Here is a 22644-nt window from a genome sequence, read left to right on the forward strand (position 1 = left end):
GAGGGGCATTTAGGCTGGTTCCATATTTTTGCAATTGCAACTTGTGCTGTTATAAACATGCATGTGCTTATCTTTCTCATATAATAAGTTGTTTTCCTCTGGGTATATACTCAGTAGTGGGATTGCTGGGTCAAATGGTAGTTCTACTTCTAGTTCTTTAAAGAATCTCTATGCAGTTTTCCATTGTGGTTGTACTAGTTTACCTTCCCACCAGCAGTGTAAAAGTGCTCCCTTTTTACCACATCCACACCAAAATCTGTGACCAGAATCTGAAAAACAAATGCAACAAAAACAAAAATAAATACATGGGACCTAATTAAACTAAAAGGATTGTGCACAGCAAAATAATAATCAACAGAATAAACAGACAACCTACAGAATGGGAAAAAATATTTGCTAAACTATGCATCCGACAAGTGACTAATATCCAGAATCTACTGTGAACTCCAACAGATCAGCAAGAAAAGAAACAAATAATCCCATCAAAGGCCAAGGATATGGATAGACAATTCTCAAAAGAAGATATGCAAATGGCCAAAAAACATATGAAAAATATTCAACATCACTAATTATCAGGGAAATGCAAACTAAAACCACAATGAGATACCACCTTACTCCTACAAGAATAGCCATAATTAAAAAATAAAAAAGAATGCTTTATCATTATGTAATCCCTTCTTTGTCCTTTTTGACCATTGTTTGTATTAAACTTGAATGCAAACTGGTTAAACTCTTCACTTAAACGGCACAGAGAGGCTCACTAAAAAGTCCATCCAGTTCCAGCAAGGATCTCAAACAGGTCTTAATCCCCTCCCTAGAATCCCATTGCTTTAGTGTGGCAATGTTTAGTGAGGGGTAGGAAGAAAAGAAAACTAATTTTGTTTTAATTACAATACTTCCGGTATCTACAATTTGGAGAAGAAAATGCACACAAATAAATTACTTTTTATTAATGCAAGAATAGTCGATTTCAACTCCTTTGTAGGTGCCATTGTTTGTAAATGTGATGCTCAGTTTGTAGCTGATATAATTGGGTGCTTAAATTCATAGCAGAAAAAAAAGTTTAAGCCTTTGGAAGAAAAAAAGCTTGAGACCCATCAGCTCTGCCTGAGCATCCACTCACATGTGTCCTAAATCAGTAACGCCCTTAAACTCTCCCAGCTTTATTCAACCATCTCTTCTTTGAATAAATATTTATTGAGAATGTGTTATGAGACAAAACCTGTGGATAAGACAGTGAAGGAAATACAATCCCTAAGCTCAAATAGTCTCTGGGAGCAAAGAAGAGGTAAAGCTGACAAAAATGGGGAGAACACTCGTAGCTGTTTTTTTCGGGCTGAGTTTCCTATGCCATGTTTTGCAGCACAGTGTAATAAATACCAGATACTTGGGAAATATCTGATAAATACATTAATCAGTTTAAATTGATGTAAAATTTGACAAGACATATAATTAAAAACCTATCAAAAATCACATACAGTAAAAATAATACTTCCTCTTCAAATATAGCCTACATTATTTATATAATCATACACCAATACCTATTTATATTCAGCTGGCATTCATTGGAAATTAACCATGAAGCAGGATTTTCACAATTAATGTAGTATCATGTATAATAAGATGATGTCCAGTGGAGTAATGTCATATAGTTGAGATAAAGAGATTAAAGGTGAAAACTTACTTAATGTTATGAAGTAATAAATGGTGGGATAAGATTTCAAATTTAATCCTTTTGTTCAGTGCTACTACCTTCACACTACACAATGCTTTATACTAGACAACTGATAAAAAAAGAAGATCTGGGAAAGGAAACCAAAGTTTAACCTTTTGACAAAAGACAAGGTGCAAGAAAGAAAGGAAAGGAAGGCGGCTCATTTTCAAGAAAAATCAAGAGATAGAGCTAATCTGTGAAATTATGATGTGTCCTTGTATATGCCACCCCGCCCCCCACCACACATACACACAAAAGTTTCTTGATACCACCTGGAGAACTTTTTGTCTTATCCTGACATACATAATCTGTGTCAGAAATTTCCTTTATTCAGCCACTTGTAGTAGAGGGAGTACCATAGAGGGTTGCTATATGTTCTCCCAGAGCTATAGTAATGAGCAACACTATACTTTTCTTTTAAAAATAATTTTAAATAGAAAGTGTGTGTGCAAAATTAGGTTGCAGGACAAAAGTAATAAGATGAAGTTATAAAATCCCAAGAGACACTTTACAATATGGGGATGAAGCTCTAGTCATACACATACAGTAGGAAACTGTCTATTTTTCTACTGACTAGTATTTTCAGCTGTAATTGAAATACTCAAATTATTATAATTTGCATTCAAGTGTCATCACTACTTAAAAGAAGTAACTGTTGGTAGTTTATTTTAAAGGCCCCTTATTAGCATGCTGACAGTTTGATTTGACTGGAGCCAGCATTTTTTAATGTTTTATAAGAATTACCTAATACTTGCTTGAATTTAAAAATGAGTAAACTCGGTACACTAAGAAAATAATCATTTTAAATCATTCATTTAAATTTTTAAATAAATTTCATTGAATTAAAAATTAGCATATAATAATATTAAACACTAAAGATAACACGAATAAGACAGGTATATACAACATCCTTTAATTATTACAGACGAATCATTTTCTGTACTTGCATAAATTCTATCTGTAATTTGCAGATCAGGAAGGTCACTGACTAAAGGACTCATTTCCCCATGTGGACCATACTATTTGGTAATATGGGTAGAATTTGAATTTTCTTAGTATGAATAGATAGAACATTTTAGAATTCACAATGTTCTGATATAAACAACTCTCATAATAACAGTTTAAGGAAAGACCAAATGAGGTACTTATTGAGGGGATTACTTAAAAGACCACATCTCCGGCCGGGCGCAGTGGCTTATGCCTGTAATCCCAGCACTTTGAGATGCGGAGGTGGGTGGATCACCTGAAGTCAGGAGTTCGAGACCAGCCTGGCCAACATGGTGAAACCCTGTCTCTACTAAAAATACCAAAAATTAGTCAGGCGTAGTGGCGGGCACCTGTAATCACAGCTCAGGAGGCTGAGATAGGAGAATTGCTTGAACCCGGGAGGTTGCAGTGAACCGTGATTGTGCCACTGCACTCCACCTGGGCAACAAGAGTGAAACTCAGTCTCAAAAAAAAAAAAAAAAAAAAAAAATTCTTATGACCATAGCGGTGACTGAGGGCCTCTTGAAACAGAACTTCTCGTGTAGATAATATTCGTTAGCCATAGAATACATAAACAAATCCCATCTCTACTAAAATACAAATAATTAGCCAGCTCTGGTGGCACGCACCTGTAACCTGAGCTACTCAGGAGGCTGAGGCAGGAGAATCGCTTGAACCCGGGAGGCAGAGTTTGCAGTGAGCCGAGATCGCGCCACTGCACTCCAGCCTGGGTGACAGCAAGATTCTCTCTCTCTCTCTCTCTCAGTCAAATTTAAATTTGACTGTGAAAACTTTTTTTTATTAGTTTTTTGAAACGGAGTCTCACTCTGTTGCCCAAGCTGGAGTGCAGTGGAGCGGTCTCGGCTCACTGCAACCTCCACCTCCGGGATTCAAGCTATTCTCCTGCCTCAGCCTCCCAAATAGCTTAAATTACAGGTGTATGCCACCACCCTCAGCTAATTTTTTTATTTTTATTAGAGACAGGGTTTCACCATATTGACCAGGATGGTCTCGAACTCCTGACCTCAGGTGATTCACCTGCCTCGGCTTCCCAAAGTGCTGGGATGACTATGGAAACTTTTGATGAGGTTACCTAAGATACTTACCTTCTGGACAGCTCAATTTGCTTCAAATCTCAGTGACTCCTAAAGTACAAGATAGCAGATCCTGCTTCCCAGAATGAAAATTTGCAGTGAAGCAGAGTGAACCCAATCAAAACTCAATGACAGAATCCTGGAATAAAATGTTTTGAGTTAATAAAACTGACTAGTAACTAACCTAGGCTCATTACAATGGCTTAAGGGTCCAGGGTGAAGATTAGTGCTGACATCCAGCACAGCTGAGGCAGAGGAGTCCTCTGAATACAGCTGTTAGGCCAACATGTTGTACTTTGTGGGAGAATATGAAGGAGAACCGAGAGAGAGAGTGAGAGATAAATGCAGACCCTGTGTTTGGTCCCACGGACCTGGCATCCTCAACATTGTAGACAAGGTTTATGAGATGAGGCACTGTTAGTCTTCAATTCAGACTCTTTTGGACAGTGAGAAAAAATGGAAATGTATCCAAATTGCTTTCCTCTCTGCCTGCCTCAAAAAGACAGGCACAAATAGAAGTGACCCTTTGACCAGGTAAACACCTGGAATTCTTGGACAACTCAACAGTAGAGCAGCTCGAGATTGCAGTATTAGATTCTCTCTTCATAAGTTATAAAGGAGCTTTGGCAGTTAGTGCTATGCTGCTATATTTATTTCTTGAGTTTATGGAGCAGTTTATGAAAGTAAGCAAAAGAGTAATGAGTGGGAGGAGTTTTATCACATAAATTTTGAACCTTTTTAATCAGTTTTCAAAGGCAGCAAAGAAGGCATAAAAAAGTCAAGTGGTTTATTTAGGGTCACAAGACAAATGGGTCAGTGCTGTTCCTACTTTCCTAAGCAATCTCAAAAATTATAAAAATAAAACAATTGTTTCCAGAGGAAAAAGATATGTGAGTAAAAGGTAAACTTGATAAATGAAAAACTTTCTCTTAAGTTTTATTAATTCAACTAAAATATTACCTTCACAAAATATATAAGATAATTTTCTTGAAATCTACTGCTCATTTCAATACCTAAATATACATATGTCACTAACAGTAAGTAATTTCAATCTGAAAATTTAGACATGCGATATAGATGTATTCACTTACTGAATAAATATTGATTAAAATGTTATGTATCAGGGATTATTGAATTATTTAATCGATCACTAGCTTTAAAAGGTATCTAATTTTTTGTCTTGTAAAAGTATTCACTATAGGATCTTAGAAAAAGACTCGTCAATGCCTTTAAAATTGTATTTTTTACATAATGATCCAATTTGTTCACAAAATTTAATGATTATGACTGGTTTATTAGGTATAGCATTAACACTTACTAGTGTTTTAATTAGATCTATCCAAGAAGAGAGGGGTCAAGTGCTAGCTCTTGTTCCAAAAGCTGTATTTCTCAAACCGTTCTAGTATTTTTCGCTCAAGATATTTCTATGCCTTGCCCATTATAAATATTAAAGTATTTTGAAACACATTTTACTTGAGTATTAATGAACTCAGTGGTAGATTACACGAGTTATTAGCCATTTGATTATTTACCAGAGGCCAATTACTCTAACTTAATAGGTAAAATAATTGGATAACTTAGTGAAATGGTACTCAGAAAGTCACAATAGTTGAAAAGAATACCTTTCCAATATTCATCATTTCAGAATAAATAACAGGATTATATATATTTATTTTTACTTAGTTATTTTAAAGTGACTATTTAGAAAATAAGCATAAACATGCCTTTTTTACCAAGAGGAACTTTGTGTTCATAGAATTACAAATAAATTAGATATTCAACAATTTTTATTCCATCCAAAAACAGATTCACTTATTTACAAAGCTATGTGAATATGTGTTTCATTTACTTCAAGTTTGTGCTTCTAACAATATTGCCAGTTCAGGAAACATAGTCTAAAAGAATGGAAATTGCTGGTAGGTTATTTTTTTTTTAAGTTTATACAGCTTTGACCTATCTTGATGGACTGAAGGGATGGTGATGAAAATTGTAATCTTAATAAATCTCCCGCAGCTAGAGGTTTAAAACTCATACTGTTTCAAATTAGTGAGGACAGCAATATTTATTTGCTGCCGAATTCCAGTCAGCGTGGCATTTCAGCAGGAAACACTTTATAAGACTTAAACTTATGAGTAGCAAAGTTGAAAACTCATGTTAAAGAAAAGGAATAGAAACTAAACACAGTCAATGATTCATTCTAAATAGAAATAAATAAATAAACTTTATAATTTCCTTTTCCTTGTCTTTCTTCACTACCATTAGCTCCTTTTACAAATATAGCAATGAATCCTGGCATTAATAGAGGACTTATAATATTCCGAGAGCTTTGAAATGTATCATCTCATTGGACTAGCATGGATTTAGTTAGAAAAGAACAATAATCCCCAGTTGTAGAAGAAGTAATACAGGTAACATATCCTGCTGTTAAAAATTGCATCTTATATTCATTCATATGTTAGAGATAATAAGAAACTATTTCAGATGAAGTTGTCAGACGATTGGCTCTCTGCCAACAGTTCATTCTGATAGTGAACATCGAATCTACCAGAAGGTCAATTAGCCATAGTAATTACATGGTGCGAAAGAGAGATGCAGGTAGAATGGTTTGACAGTACCTAGAAAGAGAAAACAATCAAGCAGCCTCTTCTCATGGCTTCAACCTTCACATGTATTTCCCGTATTTCGTTACCAAGACTGAACACCATTCTTGGTTTTCCTTCCATCTCAATGGCTTATTGTCTCAGTCTCATCATTTGTCTTATTGTCTCAGTTAACATCATTTTCTTCCTCTATGAAGGAGAAGCCCAGAATTAATCCTCTAACCTCTTTCTCAGCTACCCTTAGACCTCTTGTGACTTTATTCAATCCCATAGATTTTTAACACAATCTCTACACAGATGTCTCAGATTGACAGCTACATACCCATCTTTTTCTTGAACTCTAGATTTACATAGAACTACAAATCTACTAAACATCTCAAACTTAACATGTCAATACTAACTCTTGATTTTCTAGCCAAATCAAGTATTCCCCTTTTAAATAAATATCATTACCATTTACCATGTTGTTGAGAAAACATCTGGTAGAACCGTTCTTGATTTATCTTTCTCTCATAGCCCATAACTAATTCATAAGCAAATTCTGCTGGTGGTAACTTAAAAATGTATTCCAATACTCAACATCTTTATGATTGAGCATCACAACCATTATCATCTCGAGCCTGGGCTACTACAGGAGCCTCCTGTCTGGTTTCTTGCCTCTACCTTTGCCCTGTGACATCTGTGGCTTACACAGTAACCAGAGCAATCCTGTCAGAATGTATATCGGATTAAGCCATTTTCTTGTCAAAACATTTTAATGTTTTTCTGTATATTTATAGTAAAATACAGAGGTCCTACATTGTCTAACTACTGGTTACATCTCCAATAGCATTTCCAACACCTTCCCTACTTACTAAGTTGCCGTCCTTGTTTGTCTTGAATATGCCAAGCACACTGGCACCTCAGGATACTTATACTTCCTGCCCCCTTTGCCTGGAATGCTTTCTACTAATATAGATCTATGGTTCCCTCATGTATTTGTTTGCCTGACTTTTCTTCTTGAATGCAAGCTCCACTAGAGCAGAAAGGTTTTCTGTCTTGTTTGCTGTTCTATCTTTAGTGGCAGGAAGGCAGAAGTGCAGGAAATAAGAAAGGAAGTCAGGGAAGGAGGCAGAGAAGAAGGGAGAAATGACGTGAATGAGTGGAAATGTGGCCTATAGTGGCAAGGGACTATGAGAAAGATTTTTTACCAGTAAAGTAGAAAGCAGGGCCCAAATATCTAAGACAGCTTGCTAAATTGTAGAAATGGTTGACGACTGGAACACCATTCTGTCAAACCCAAGCTTGCTAGACTAATTGGTTCTGTTACAGAGAAAATAAGTTCCACTGGGGCCACTTGTTAAGAAATAGAAATAAATAAGGACAGCATCTTTGAGAGACTTTTCCTGAGCATTCTATTTAAAGTGAAAACCAATGAAGAATATGGAAATTTTATCTCAAAATGATAACCATAGCAGAAATAATATTAACTGTATGTATGATGTAAATAACTGTATTGAAGATGATGGGGTTTTTCATCAATTCATTTACCATCCAATACATATTGTCTGTCATGATTCAGGCTTTGTTCTACCCTCACTTTTTGATAAACAAGACCAACTTCCATGGTCTCATAGAACTTATAGTCCAGTGAGAAAGAAAGATGGCACTATTAAATGGATTAAATAGTATCAGCTAATGAGTTAGTTCTAAATAGAAAAGTCCTGGAATAGAGCATCTGAGTGAATGGATAAAACCTCCATAAGTAGGTGATATTTAAATTTCATCCTACGGATCAAGGACAATTATATCACGTGAAACTGAGCAGAGTACAAAGCCTCAGAGATAAGGAACACAGGGGTATGTTCCAGAGGCAAAGACAAAAGCCTCCGTGGTTGAAGGGCAATAAAAAAAGAAGGAAAATTAACAGAATTGGAGTTATTAATGTGGACACAAGCCCAGTCATGAAGCACTCCTCAGGTTATGTTCAAAAATTTGAATTTTATTCTAATTAAAAAGGGGGAAACTTTGTGTATTATAAATGGTATCTAATAAAAGTAAAATATAATCCCAGCACTACGAGAGGCTAAGGCAAGACCCAGTATCTACAAAAATAAAAAATATATATATTCAGGCCTGGCATGGTGGCTCAAGCCTGTAATCCCAGTACTTTGGGAGGTCGAGGCAGGTGGATCATTTGAGAGTCAGGAGTTTGAGACCAGCCTGACCTACGTAGCGAAACCCCATCTCTACTAAAATACAAAAATTAGCCCAGCATGGTGGTGAGCACCTGTAATCCCAGCTACCTGGGAAACTGAGGCAGGAGAATCGCTTGAACCTAGAAGGTGGAGGTTGCAGTGTGCCAAGATTGCGCCATTGCACTCCAGCCTGGCTGACAGAGTAACTCCCTCTCAAATATATATATATATATATATATATATATATATATATATATTTATATATATTTTATATATATATATATTTATATATATATTTTTTATATATATATATATATTTTATATATATTCAGGCATGGTGATACATGCCTGTAGTCTCATCTATTAGGGAGGCTGAGGTGGGAGAATCCCTTGAGTCCAGGAGTTGGTTCTTTAGTTTTGAGCTGTGATTGTGCCACTGCACTCCAGCCTGTGCAAGACAAGGAGAGACCATGTCTCCAAAAAAAAAAAAAAAAAGAAAAGAAAAATAAATCTAAAACAATAACATCTCAAAAGAACTTTAAATAATAAATTTTATTATGTATAGAAGGAAATTGAGAGGGAGAGGTTACACAACTTTTCTAACATCAGAGTCAGTTAATAGTGGAGCCAGGATTCTCAGTATTTTCCATAGTCTCTTCTTTTAAAAGGAGATTACATTCTCATTCCCCAAAACTGCACTTATTATGTATAAAGGATACATTTTGAGGTAGATAAATATAGCCAAAAACAGGAGTAAAACTAGATTTATGACAAAAACGTTTAGGTGTAATTCTGAAGGAGTTCAACTTTTTCTACCTCAGCATCCATTCTCTCTTCACTGTTCCATTTGTTACATCTTAATATTATTTTCTTGGACATGTTAAGTATTAGACTATATTTGGCACCTTTTCATAAAGACCTAAAGGGTATAGGCTCTAGTGACTCAGAAGAAAGACTAAATTATCCATGAAACTAGAAATTCATTTTGGTTCTAAGTATCACATTGATCATCAAAATCAAATGGACTAGAACATATCTCTTAATTGTAATTGATTTCAAAAATAGTTGACCCTCAGGCTTTCTTCATCTCACAATCCAACATTACCATTCTATTACATTGATTGTGATATTCTTATGCAATCCCAGATTTCTCTTATTTTCTTACTTGTTACATCCAACCCACCAAAAAATGTTGTTGATTATACCCCCAAATCTATAGAATCACTCCAACATGACCCAAATCTGGGTCATCATAATCTTTCTCTACTATTGGAATAGACTTAACAAGTCACCCTGTTTTCACTCTTGTCACTTTGTAATGAATTATTCTTTGAGCAGCCAGAGTGAACTTGAACTTTTATAAATGAAAATGCTTTCTGGAAGCAGAAAGGAAAATTTGCTCCATTGGACAAGAGCTGGTCAAGCTTCCTCGTGTGTCACAATTGCTACCATGCCATTGGCCAACACATGCGTGAGTCCAAGCCCAAAACAGACAGGAGGGGCACACTGAGCATACAAAAGGAATTATGGATACCTGTATACCAAGAATTTAAGACCTAATTTACAATTTGTCATGACCTTAAAATATGATCCAATCTTTTTATTTTGATTTTCTCCATATAAGCCTACCACAGCTGTGATTTCCACTTTATTTCATACCACTCTTTATCTAAGCTATAAGAGTACAATCATTGTAGTCTTCTTTGGGTTTCTTTTAACACGTCAAGTTTGTTTGCATGTTAGGGCCCTTATGCTAGCTCAGGGATTGGTAAACTACAGCTTGAGAGCCAAATCAAGCCCACTGCCTGATTTTGTAAATAACATTTTGTTGGGACACAGCAGCACCCACTTATTTTTGTACGTTTGATGGCTAATTTTGTGCTACAACAGCAGAATTGAGTGGTTGTGACAGATACTGTCCTGTCACAAAATATTTCCTATCTTGCTCTTTATAGAAATAGTTTGCCAGCCTCTGTGATGACTGGCCCCTCTATCTGTAGTGCAGTTCCCTCACCTCTGCATAGTTTTTTTTTTCCTTTTTTCTTCATTTTATTCGAATTCCTGGCAAAATATATTGCCCTTTAGAGATTTGGTTGAACAGTCAATATAAAGCTACTCTCTATCCACTACCTAATTTAAATCTGTGCAGAGGATATTTAATTATATACTTGTATGTTATATTTAACATTTTAATTATTCATTTATCTATGTATTATCTCTTCTTCTTGAAATGTAAGTTCTCCTACAGAAGAAAGTTTTTGGTCTTCATAACTTCTTATAACAATGCCAGACACATAGGAGAGTCTCAAGAAATATTTATTGAATTAATGGATAAATAAATAGAATGAACATAACAACCATCTCAGAGGACATATGCTGCTTTAATCCAAGTGATTTCTTTAGGTATGTGTTAAAGAAGCAATATAGGAGGCAAAATAATTAATTAAATGATAATTTGAATAAACAAATTTGTTAACTGATAAACGAAACAGATTCCCAAATTCCAGAAAAGTCTGGAAATTTAACACCGTAATGAAAGTTAGAAATGCTCTCACAGGCACCTTAAAATGTTTGCTAAAAGTTTACTTCAGTCATTTAAAACATGGTAAGGTAACAGGCATCAAGTCCAGATTCAGTGGCTCTTCAACTTAATTGAAAGTGAAATCCTCTTGATGTAGAGAATGAATCCGCAAATCAACAGCTGACCTAGGTGACTCAGATTCATAGACATTGATAAAATGTCAAAGTGACAGTAAAATCATCTTGGCTTTCACATAGGTCCTGAGCTGTGATAGATTTGAGTCATTTAATTGTTACACTGTTAAGCCCTGAGATAAAATCATTGACTCCAAAGCAGTATATCTATTCCAAAGAAGGCAATCTGGAAAAACAAGTCACTCTTTCTGTCCAAGAATACTATAAAAGTTTAGTCTCACTGTGCACAAAATGAGCTAGGCAGTGACTAATTTATTTATTCATTCATTCATCTGGCTTAAACATCAAAAACACAGATGTAGAAGAATGTTTCTGCCTCTAAATACTTTATATTTGAGCCACAGATTGTTGACAGCTTAGCATCATTTTCTCTCTCTTTTGTATTTTCCTCTGCAACTGAAGAAAATTAAATTAACATACATGGTTGGTAAAAGAACGTGACATGCGTGCCAGAGCTGAGTGAGAAGCTAAAACAAATCAAGAATCCCGCCATTTTGGTGAAGTTTCTAGGTATGTGGTGATGTGGGGCATGTCACACATTTTGAAGAAGATATCTTCTAAATGAGGGATAGATGACGAAATTTCCAATCTCATTGCTGAGCAAGAGGCACAATGCTTGATATTCTTGGAGTGTATGTAGAGAAACATACATTTTAGTGTGTTGAATAATCACGTATACTATGAGAAGCAAGAGAAGATTCTGAACTAGGCTCAGAATCAGTGAACATTGATTTTTCATTTAGGCCTTGCTATGGTTTGAATATGTCCCCCCAAAGCATGCGTTGAAAACATAATCCCCAATGCAATAGTGCTGAAAAGTAGGGCCTAATGAGAGGTGTTGAGGTCATGTGGGCTCAACCGCCTTAGATGGATTAATGCTGATCATGAAAGGGCTTAAGGCATCTAGTTCTGTCTCTCTTTCCCTCACATGTGTGTGCACATATTCCTATTCTCTTGCCCTTCTGCCTTCTGCCATTAGATGACACAGCAAGCAAGCCCTCACCAGAGATGGGTCCCTCAACTTTGCACTTCTCAGCCTCCAAAATTGTAAGCTGAATAAATGTCTTTTCCAGTCTCAAATATTCTGTTACATCAGTCCAAAGCAGTCTTAAACAGGCCTTATAACCAAAAGATTCACTGTTGGTCAATGTGTCCCAAGCAGACATGGATCCTTCTGTCAAACCACAATAGTGGGATCACAGGGCATACTCCTTCTTCTGAATACGATTTTACTGTAAAACTTTTGTTACGTAGCATCTGGCATACTGCCAGGTCCTGGTTAAGATTAATCTTTGTCTCAGAGATGCCAAGCTTATGGAAAATGAGCTGTCCATCAGGAATGGAGTGTTATCTGATCTAATCTACAAAACTATAGACTTGGCCATGGCAACAGAATTTCATTGCCAAAGTGGAAATCATATATATGGTGTTGGGTTTCACTAGATAATATAGATAGAAGTAAGTTGCATGCCTTAGATTTCTATGGTTCCTAAACTACCAAAATCGCCATCTTTTCTTCTATCCATACCTAATGTGACCTTGGGAATTTTCTTTCAATAAATTCACTAATAAAGTTTAAAAACGAATAAAAATGCAGATAAACTTCTCACATCACCCAAAAGCAGTCTACTTCAACTTTATAACCCTACACTGGAGAAGAGAAACCAGTGGGAGAACATTGAACAGTGCAATTAGTTATCTCCTCTCTTTCGAAGAAGAAATAATGAGAGTTAAGTTTCCACTTTGATTCATAGCAATGATGAATGTTTGTTGGAATGGTCAAGGAAAAGACAAGAACAAGATGGAATACTAATAACAATAAGCTCTGTGGGAAGATCTGTATGAATGGGCTCTCTACAATGGGCATTGGGTGTGAGGATCTTTGTGTTCTATTTCAATTTCTCACAAAAGCCATTACAAAAGATATCCAGTGTAGAACTGGTGGTTGGAAAAACTCATTCTGAATGTGTAAACTTCTTTCCCTGCTGCCATGCCCCATTCCATGCTTGTACAATGGGCTCAAGAAAGTTACACTAGGAAAAACAGAGATGACCCCTGGGCTACATGGCATATATTTCTTCTCATCATTGTTGATCTTTCTATTGTCATCACTTAGTACTAACTTGTGGTAGGCTGAATAATGGTCCCCCAATATGCCTTCTTCCTTACTCTCAGAACTTGTAAATATTACTTTATGTGGCAAAAGAGAATTTGCAGATGTGATTAAATTAAGGATCTTGGAATAGGGAGATTACCCTTGTCTGAGTGAACCATTACCAGAATACAGCTCAGAAACTAGAAAGTTTTCCTACCTGTCTCTGCAACTTTGGCTTAGGATTAACTCTGTTATTTTAGACATCTTACTGCACATAGCTGGAATATTTCCACAAATAAATAATGGTTCTAGTCAACTGAAAGTTTAGTCTGTCGCCTGACCACTTTAGGTTCCTCACAACTTTGAGGGTGATTTTCCTGATAGAGGGACAAAGAAGTATTTCTGTATTTCAGGGAAAGCTCTAAAGTGCATTTAATTTTTATCACATAATAAATGTAAATATCACAGTAACTAAATATTAGCAGAACATGTATTGGCTTATAATCTTTCAGAATGAAGTTTTGTAAAACACTATTTTTATAGTGTTAGATACGTATGAACTCTTTCTATTTGCTATGGAAAAAGGACACGAATATGAGTTTTTATTAAATACCCTGCAGGCACTGGCTAACTGCTTTACAGAGGCGCTATATTATTTTTTTCAAAGATCTTATATCTTAGGCTTAAATTAAAACTTTGGTTCTGCAATCAGTTTCAACTTTATTGACTGTCACACCTACATTAATGTGTGCATGATATCTATTAATTTGCAAGATGTCTACAATAAAAGACAACTGAAAAATATCCCCTATTGCTGTATATTTATTATCTTGCTTTGCTACCTAAAAATTTAGTGTGGTGCTTGGGTTATAATGAATCATCAGTATTAGTTGATTAATGAGTTAAAGAAAATACTTCCCCAATTATTTTGATTCAAAGAAATCTACTCTTTTCTTAAAATTTTGGAGAAATTATCATCAACTGGCATGGCTGTCATATTATTTAGTGTTGCTGTCCAATTTTACACAGTCCCCAGGACCTAAGGCAGTGCTTTGCATAAAGAAAATGCTCAATGTATGTGAATAGATTGAAGGGATAGTTCACATATGAAGTCTAACAGGTCAAAATGATAGTGAAAGCAATGATATAGAAATATTACCATAAATAGAAATTGGCTCAGTGATTTGCCAGAAATGAATGACATAGCTTTTCACTTGTGGAAAAAAAATGCAGTCCTTCAGAAAAAAAAAAATAGGATTTTAGCCAAACAAGACACATCATGTTGGTCAGTATCTATCTGTCTGTCTATCTATCTATCTATCTATCCATCCATCCATCTATCATCTGTCTATGTATTAGTCCTTTCTCATGCTGCTATGAAGAAATACCCGAGACGGGATAATTTATAAAGAAAAGAGGTTTAATTGACTCAGTTCCTCATGACTGTGGATGTCTCAGGAAACTTACAATCATGGTGGAAGGGGAAGCAAACACATTCTTTTTCGCATAGCGTTAGGAGGGAGAAGTGGGGAAAGACCCTTATAAAACCATTAGATCTTCTGAGAACTCACTCACTATCATGAGAACAACATGAGGGTATCCCCCCCCCCCTTGATTCAATTACCACCCACCAGGTCCCTTCTACAATATGTGGGGATTATGGAAACTACAATTCAAGATGATTTGGGTGGAGACACAGCCAAACCATATCAGTCTACTACTTATCCATATACTTGGTATGTTTTATAAAATACTATTCAGTGATTTATTAAAGAATATCTTACTGAGATGATTCAGCTAACTTACTTACGCAGATCCTATCACCCTTTATTGGACTGATGCAGTTAAATTTCAGGACTTGCTGAAGTAAGTACCACCCTAGTGCTACACAGAAAAACTGAGTCCCAACCAGAGTCTGTCTTGTTAATCTTAAATACAACAGAAACCTCCAGGGTAAAATCCATTGCTTTGTATTATCTTAGTTTTCCTTCTAAAATGTTGGCATTTCAAAAAGCTTAGGTACAAAAAGTCTTCTCTAGATGTATCATTATCAGAATATGTCTTCTTACTCTACTTAATATTCTTTTATCTTCAGTAGTCAGAATTACTAAGGTAATACAATTCCTACTGAAAAGAAATCGAACCTAACTAAAACTTGAGGTGCCTATTCACAATTTATATTTATCATGGGCTTAAAAGAGAGCACTGTGATCAACCTATTTCATTTTCCCTGACTCTTCTTATGAGTCAAACTCTTTATATTACATGGGTTGCTGACATTACTAAGGACAATTTAGAAATAGTATATACAGAGCATAAGTTTGAAGCTTAAGGAATGATTAAATTCAAGAGAAATAGAAACCACTGTCTCAGTCAGTGAGCCATTTACCATTATGTGGCATTATCAATCAATATTCATTACATTTTTCTCATTATCAAAGATTACATAAAGAGGCTATATGATACTTTCCTAATCCCTAAATATGAGGTTTTCTATTTTCTTCATAGTTTTATACATTGAACAATATGATTGAATCCAACTGAAGAAATATCATTCTTCTCGTACTTTAGTGCTCATTGAAAATATATCCTAGGGGTTCTTTTGGTCAATGTAATCTATACCTAATGTCAGTGAAGAAAAAAAGTCATATTTTGATACTCACTGTCCCAGAAAGTGATTGGCCCATTGATATTGTTTGAAAAATAAAAGTACCAGGAATTTCATGGGAGGGACTCTCTTGTTTCTAAGGGCAATGATCTGCCAGAAATTCAGTCTTTTCTCAGAATTCATTAATTTACTGACAAAAAAAAATCATTTCTTTACAAGCTGTGGAGAATCAGTTAAGAAGATAATCCAACTGGAAATTTATAAACCAGCGAGTTAGAAGTGATTGTCATAAGTATTCTTTCTCATCTGTTCATTGTAAGAGTTCTCTGGCATACATAGTTAAGAGTGGAATTGCAATAACAGTACCATACCTACAATCAGCTAAAAGCCTTCATTAAAAGGATAGAATCATCAAATTAGAATTCCCTCTTTTTCCAAACATCAACTTCACAAACAGCTTGCTTCTGCTCCCATAATATTCTCTTCTTCTATTAATGTTAATGAATTGTCTCTTTTCTTTCTGAAGATAACAACTTCGTCTACTCTTTGGATTTGAGGTTCTATCTATCATCTATCTATCTATCTATCATCTATCTATCTATCTATCTATCTATCTATCTATCATCTATCTATCTATCTATCTATCATCTATCTAGATTTTTTTTCCCAGACAGGGTCTCACTGTGTCACCAGGGTAGAGTGCAGTGGCATGAACACAGCTCACTGCAGCCTCCGTCTTCTGGGTTCAAGCGATCCTCCAGCCTCAGCTTCCCAAGTAGCTGGGACTATAGGTGCATATCACCACACCAGGGAATTTTTTTTTTTTTTTTGACAGAGTCTCCCTATGTCGCCCAGGCTGGAGTGCTGTGGCACTATCTCGGCTCACTGCAACCTCTGCCTCCCAGGTTCACGCCATTCTCCTGCCTCAGCCTCCCGAGTAGCTGGGACTACAGGCACCCACCACCACGCCTGGCTAATTTTTTTGTATTTTTAGTAGAGATGGGGTTTCACCCTGTTAGCCAGGATGGTCTCCAATTCCTGACCTGGTGATCCACCCGTCTCAGCCTCCCAAAGTGCTGGGATTACAGGCGTGAGCCACCGCACCCGGCCAGAATTTTTTTTTTTTTAAATTATAGTTAGAGACAAGGTTTCACTATGCTACCCAGGCTGGTTTTGAACCCCTGAGCTCAAGCAATCCTCCCACTTTGGCTTCCCAAAATGTGGGGATTACAGGTGTGAGCTGTAATTTACCATAGGTGGCCAAAATCTACATTTTTTTTTAACAAATACACTTCTTAACCCCTTTTACCTTTTAACTCTTTTCTTTGTGCATTCTCTGCATTTGAACACATTTTAAAATTTTATTGCAAAAATTATTTGCTCCTTTTTACAGCCAGGCTTTTTTCTCAGTTAGGATAATATTCGGATTTATAGGATAGAAAATTCAAAAATATGAGAGATTTAGCAGATAGAAATGTACTTCTCTCTCTTAAAGTAAAATTGGAATTCTGACAATCCAGGGCTGGTATTGCAGCTCTGTAAAATTGTTAGGGAACTGTGCCCTTCCAATTCACTGCAGTCACAATGACAGGATGTGGTTCTCATCATCTTGGCCAAGAACAACAGCTCCATATTCTGCCATTGCATTTCATTTCAGATGACAGGATGGAAGACAGAACAAAGGACAAGGACAACAATCAGTGTTTGGCAATGTTCTTTCAGGAAGACTTTTTGGATACCCTCACCCAACATTTCTTCTTATAACTCAATGGCCAATTGTTGATTACAAAGCCATACTCAACTGAAAAAGAAGATGGAGAAGGAAATCTGTATTCCATGTAACCATGGGGTTTGCCCAGTTTGGTGGGTTGAGTTTCTACAAAATAAGAGAAAATATGAAGGCAGTAACTATCATCTTTACATCACTTTTCTGAAGATACATTTTTACTTTTCCCTCCACCTTTCCTCTTTCATTCTCTCTTGGATATTCATCCCCACTCTGTCATTGAAGCTGTTACTGCGAATGTCACTAGTAATCTCTTGGTTACCATATCTCTCCATTCTCTTCCTGCCAACTAGTTTTCTCAGTAGCAGATAATTGATGATTAGCTCCTTCTTGAGAGAACATCTCTTGTGACTTGTCAAACTCAATACTCCTCAGATATGCACACGTTTATTTTTTATCTGTCTCCTATAATGGCTCTTTATCTTTCCAAACTTTTAAAGTTGGAATAACCCCAGGGGTAGGTTCTGGGCCCTCTCTTCCTTCTACATTCTATCTTAGCATCATCTCTTTCATTTATATGGTAGTATCATATATATTATATATATATATGTATACACAAAAAAACCCGTGTGTACTTTTCTTAAGCTTCAAAAAACTGCCTCCTTGTTATCACAACTTTATTGACTCAGAGACACCTTAAACCAAAGCGTTTCACATAACATTCTCTCTTGGTCCAACTAAACTGTATTTGAATCAGGTTTCTCAATTATAGTGCCTATGGTCCTGTGTTTTTCCTTTAAATAAGTTACCGCAATTTTGAATTATGTATGTATGTATGTATGTATGTATGTATGTATGTATTTAATATTTGTCCCATTCTTCTCAGCTCAAAACCCCAAAAAAAAATGAGGACTGGTTCTTGCTCACCTTGCTATCAAAATCTCCAAGCACAGGACCTGGCATATGGTGTTACTCAACAAGTATTTGCGGAATGATAAAATGATTTAACCAGTGACATAAAGCAAATCTCATGATGAGCTTCCACAGAAAGTACACAGGGCACATGTGTCAGAGGAACTATTTAAAGTCAGACTCAGGAAATTATGCCATAGGGGAAGGAGTAAGAGCACTCAGCAGGACAGGAAAACACCACCGTAAAAGAAAAATAAGTAAGCTTTTCCAGAGAATGGAATGAAATGTGTCTAATAAAATCATACAGGAAACAAAGATCGTGAAAAGGGCTTTTAGAAACATTGGCAGGCTGGGCAGCGAATGTTCTCATAAGGAGACACAATGCTAACAACTGAGTGTGTGAACACCCCATACAACTTGTGTGAGAAGAGAGCCAGTAACTGAAGGCAAAGGGTTGGGGGCAGCCAGCCGCAGAATTGGCTCCATCCAGAGCACTCACCAACTTGCTGTCAGAGGAGGGACTTGGGTGGACAAAACCATAGAACACATTTGCAAGTTGCTATAGGATTCATTTCAACTATTCATAAACTGAAGTTGGAGTTTTTGCATTTGGTATGTTCATGCTCTAGAAAATCATGAAAACAACTTTTTGTTCCAAATCCCAAAATTGTAATTATAGCTAACATTGATTGGCAATTAACCTTTTTCTGGGAACTATTCTAAGTGCTTTATTTGTATCAATATATTTAATCCTCATAATAACTTCATGAGGAAAGTGGTATTATTCTCCCCATTTTACAATCAAAGACTAGGACTGAAGCACAGAGAAGTTAAGAAATTTGCTTTGGGTCTCACGGGTAGTAGAAGAAAAAAACTTTGAACACCAGCAGCCCTAATTCCACTAACTGGTCTCTTAATTATCATATTCTCTTAATTATCATATTTCAGAAAAAAACATTGAAGAATTAGAAATATTTTTAAATGCAAATATTAGAAGATCCTAACTTGTCGTTCACATTATTCACCTGAGCAGTGATACAAAATGCACAGTAAAATGACATCTTCTAACTCTGCAATCCCACTTTGTATGATACTGAATTTAACGAATAATAATTTAAATAAGGCTAAATATTTAAACAGCATCCCAGCCAACCAATAATTTTCATCAGCCTAATTAGTATGTCATAACTTTAAAATCTGTTTAGGGGAATAAAACATACCCTCATGAAACAAGGAGTAAGCAAGAGAGCATACCATATACATTAAGACGGTAGGCTATGTGATCATAAGAGGACAGTTACCACTGAAAGAACTAGAGAGACAAGATACTAATTCAAAAGAAGCCCATATGGGCAGTCTTCACAAATGATGGAGAATTTTAGCTGGTTTAAATATGAGATAGATTTAGATACACCAAAAGAACAGGGTCATGGAAGAATACATGAATGATAACAGTGACTATTTCCATGAATGAAATAAGAAATAAAAAGACCTTTGGTTCTGAAGATGGACATTATCTCAGCTACCTGGCTGCAAGGCAGCCCTGGCCGTAAGAAAATATAATAACTCTCCTCCTTTTTGTATTTTTCATTTATATGACCGCATGTGCATATTCCTCTTACCTTTGCAGGTTTCATTAAAACATATATTATTAAAATGTTAATGAGTTTTACTGTTTCCAGTGATAATTAGGCTAACCATATGCTGAGCCTATTTGCTGTTTTAGTTAAGCTGCCTCCAGTGGGAGAGATTATCAGCAGGATTCAAAGACATGGCCATGGCTGGGCGAAGGACATTGCCTATTCTTGTATCATGCTGGGAGATTTCCTCTTCCTTACCTGACCGCTGCCATTTTATTGTATCCATTAAGAGGATATGTTGGCAATACAGGGTTGGTGACCATTTTGTGTTCAAATATTCAAAAATTAACAATAATTTTTCTAATAATCTGTGAGATTTACTTAATCTATCTATATGATATTCTTTAATATTTCAAATTTCTAAAAAACAGCTAGTCAATTGTATTTTGTAAAAGAATTACAAACTTTATGCAACTTAAAATTTGAGCTGTGTTTTTCTCCTCCACTGGAAAGTGGTTCATGAGGACAGGAACCTGGTCACCAATGTAGCCTCAACGTGTAGTCAAAATGTCAAAGGCCATTAATGAATATTTATATTGAATTCAAAATTAACCTAATTAAAGGAAGGCAACAAAGATCTTAAAACTCTCAATATATTGCCCTTTTCAAAAGTAAGAGCAAAATATATAAAAATAAAAGGAAATTCAAATAAAATGAAGATAAATTTAGTGGCATTGATGTAAAGATGATATGAAAGAAGCATTAAAGTATAGAAAGAGCTTGGAAACTGATTTAAATTTCTCATTTTTCAGAGAAATCAGAAACTCAGAGAGGAAAGTGACTTGCTCAAATACACAAATATGTCTGCCACAACAGGGATTACAAATCAAGGTTTCAACACTCTTTGTCTATTCAATGTATCAAAAGTATGCCGTGCTTTCAGCTTCGAGCATATGTGGCTTTTTTCACATCTGTTGAGATGGGAGTTGCATATTCCATCTGCTTTACCTGGGGATACTATGTGAGCAGTTTATATTTTCCTACTTGCCTTTGACTTTGCACTCTGCATGCATAAAAATAATCCCATTTATACATGTCCTCATCATCCCACATAACTGCCTTGTTCAAGTAACTTGACCCAGGTATAGAAATTGTATTTTTTATTTAATTTCCTCAGTCCCATCACTTCTCTACCTACTTCTGTCCTTCTATCCCCAATCCCTATTTATTTTTATGAATACACAATAATTTTACATATTTATGGGCCCCATGTGGTATTTTGATCCACGAATACAATGTATAATGATCAAATCAGTGTAATTAGGATAGCCATCACCTAACATATTTATCATTTCTTTGTGTTTGAAACATTTCAGATCTTTTCTTCTAGTTATTTTACAATGTACAACAAATCATTGTTAACTGTCATCACCTACTTTGCTATTGAACACTAGAATTAGTTTCTTCTAACTGTATGCTTGTATACATGAACCAACCTCTCTTCATTGCCACTCTTCCCTAACAGCCTCTGGTCATCACTACTCTACACTCTACCTCTGTTAGATCAACTATTTTATGAGTGACAGTGGGTGCTTTCTGTGCCTGGCTTATTTCATTTAACATCACAAACCCTAGTTCCATTATGTGGCTGCAAATGACAGGATTATTTTCAAGGCTGAATAGTATTCCGTTGTGGAGATACACCACAATTTTTATCCATTTATCTGTTGCTCAACACCCATGTTGATTCCATATCTTGGCTATTGTAAAGAGTGCTGTAATAAACATGGGTGGGGTGCACATACACATACTTTTTTGCATATACTGTTTTTCTTCTTTTGGATAAATAAGGAGTAGTGGAATTGCTGGATCATATGGTAGTCCTATTTATAATATTTTGAGAAGCCTCCCTACTGTTCTCCATAATGGCTGTACTAAATTCCATTCCCACCAACAGTGTCTAAGAGTTCACTTTTCTTTGCATCCTTGCCAGCATTTGATATTTTTGCCTTTTTGCTGATATTCTAAGTGGGCAAAACGTTTCATTGTGATTTTAATTTGCATAACCATGATAAGTAGTGATGTTAAGCATTTTTTCATATACCTGTTTGCCATGTCTATGTCTTCTCTTGAGAAATGTATTTTCAGATTCTTTGCCTACTTTTTTTTTTTTTTTTTTTGAGACAGAGTCTTACTCTGTCTTTCAGCCTGGAGCACAATGGCATGATCTCGGCTTACTGCAATCTCCGCCTCCCAGGTTCCAGTGATTCTCCTGCAAGTTACTGGGATTACAGGCACACACCACCATGCCCGGCTAATTTTTGTATTTTTAGTAGAGACAGGGTTTCACCATATTGGTCAGGCTGGTCTCGAACTACTGACATCATGATTCGCCCATCTTTGCCTACTTTTTAATGGTAAAATTTGGGTTTTCTT

General features: G+C 35.9%; 1 long non-coding RNA gene across 4 annotated transcripts in view; it reads right to left on the reverse strand.

Moving 5' to 3' along the window:
- Positions 1-229: 229 nt before the first annotated feature.
- Positions 230-22644, reverse strand: part of LOC115832389 — a 90717-nt gene continuing 68302 nt past the window's right edge. For all 4 annotated transcript variants that reach the window (XR_004027882.1, XR_004027883.1, XR_004027880.1 and 1 more), the window contains 2 exons: positions 3808-3934; positions 230-269 (listed from right to left, as the gene is read on the reverse strand). This is a non-coding gene — a long non-coding RNA (uncharacterized LOC115832389). The remainder of the gene's footprint in view (positions 270-3807; positions 3935-22644) is intronic.

The sequence above is a fragment of the Nomascus leucogenys genome, chromosome 22a (genome assembly GCF_006542625.1).
Source record: "Nomascus leucogenys isolate Asia chromosome 22a, Asia_NLE_v1, whole genome shotgun sequence".
Lineage (NCBI taxonomy): Eukaryota > Metazoa > Chordata > Mammalia > Primates > Hylobatidae > Nomascus > Nomascus leucogenys.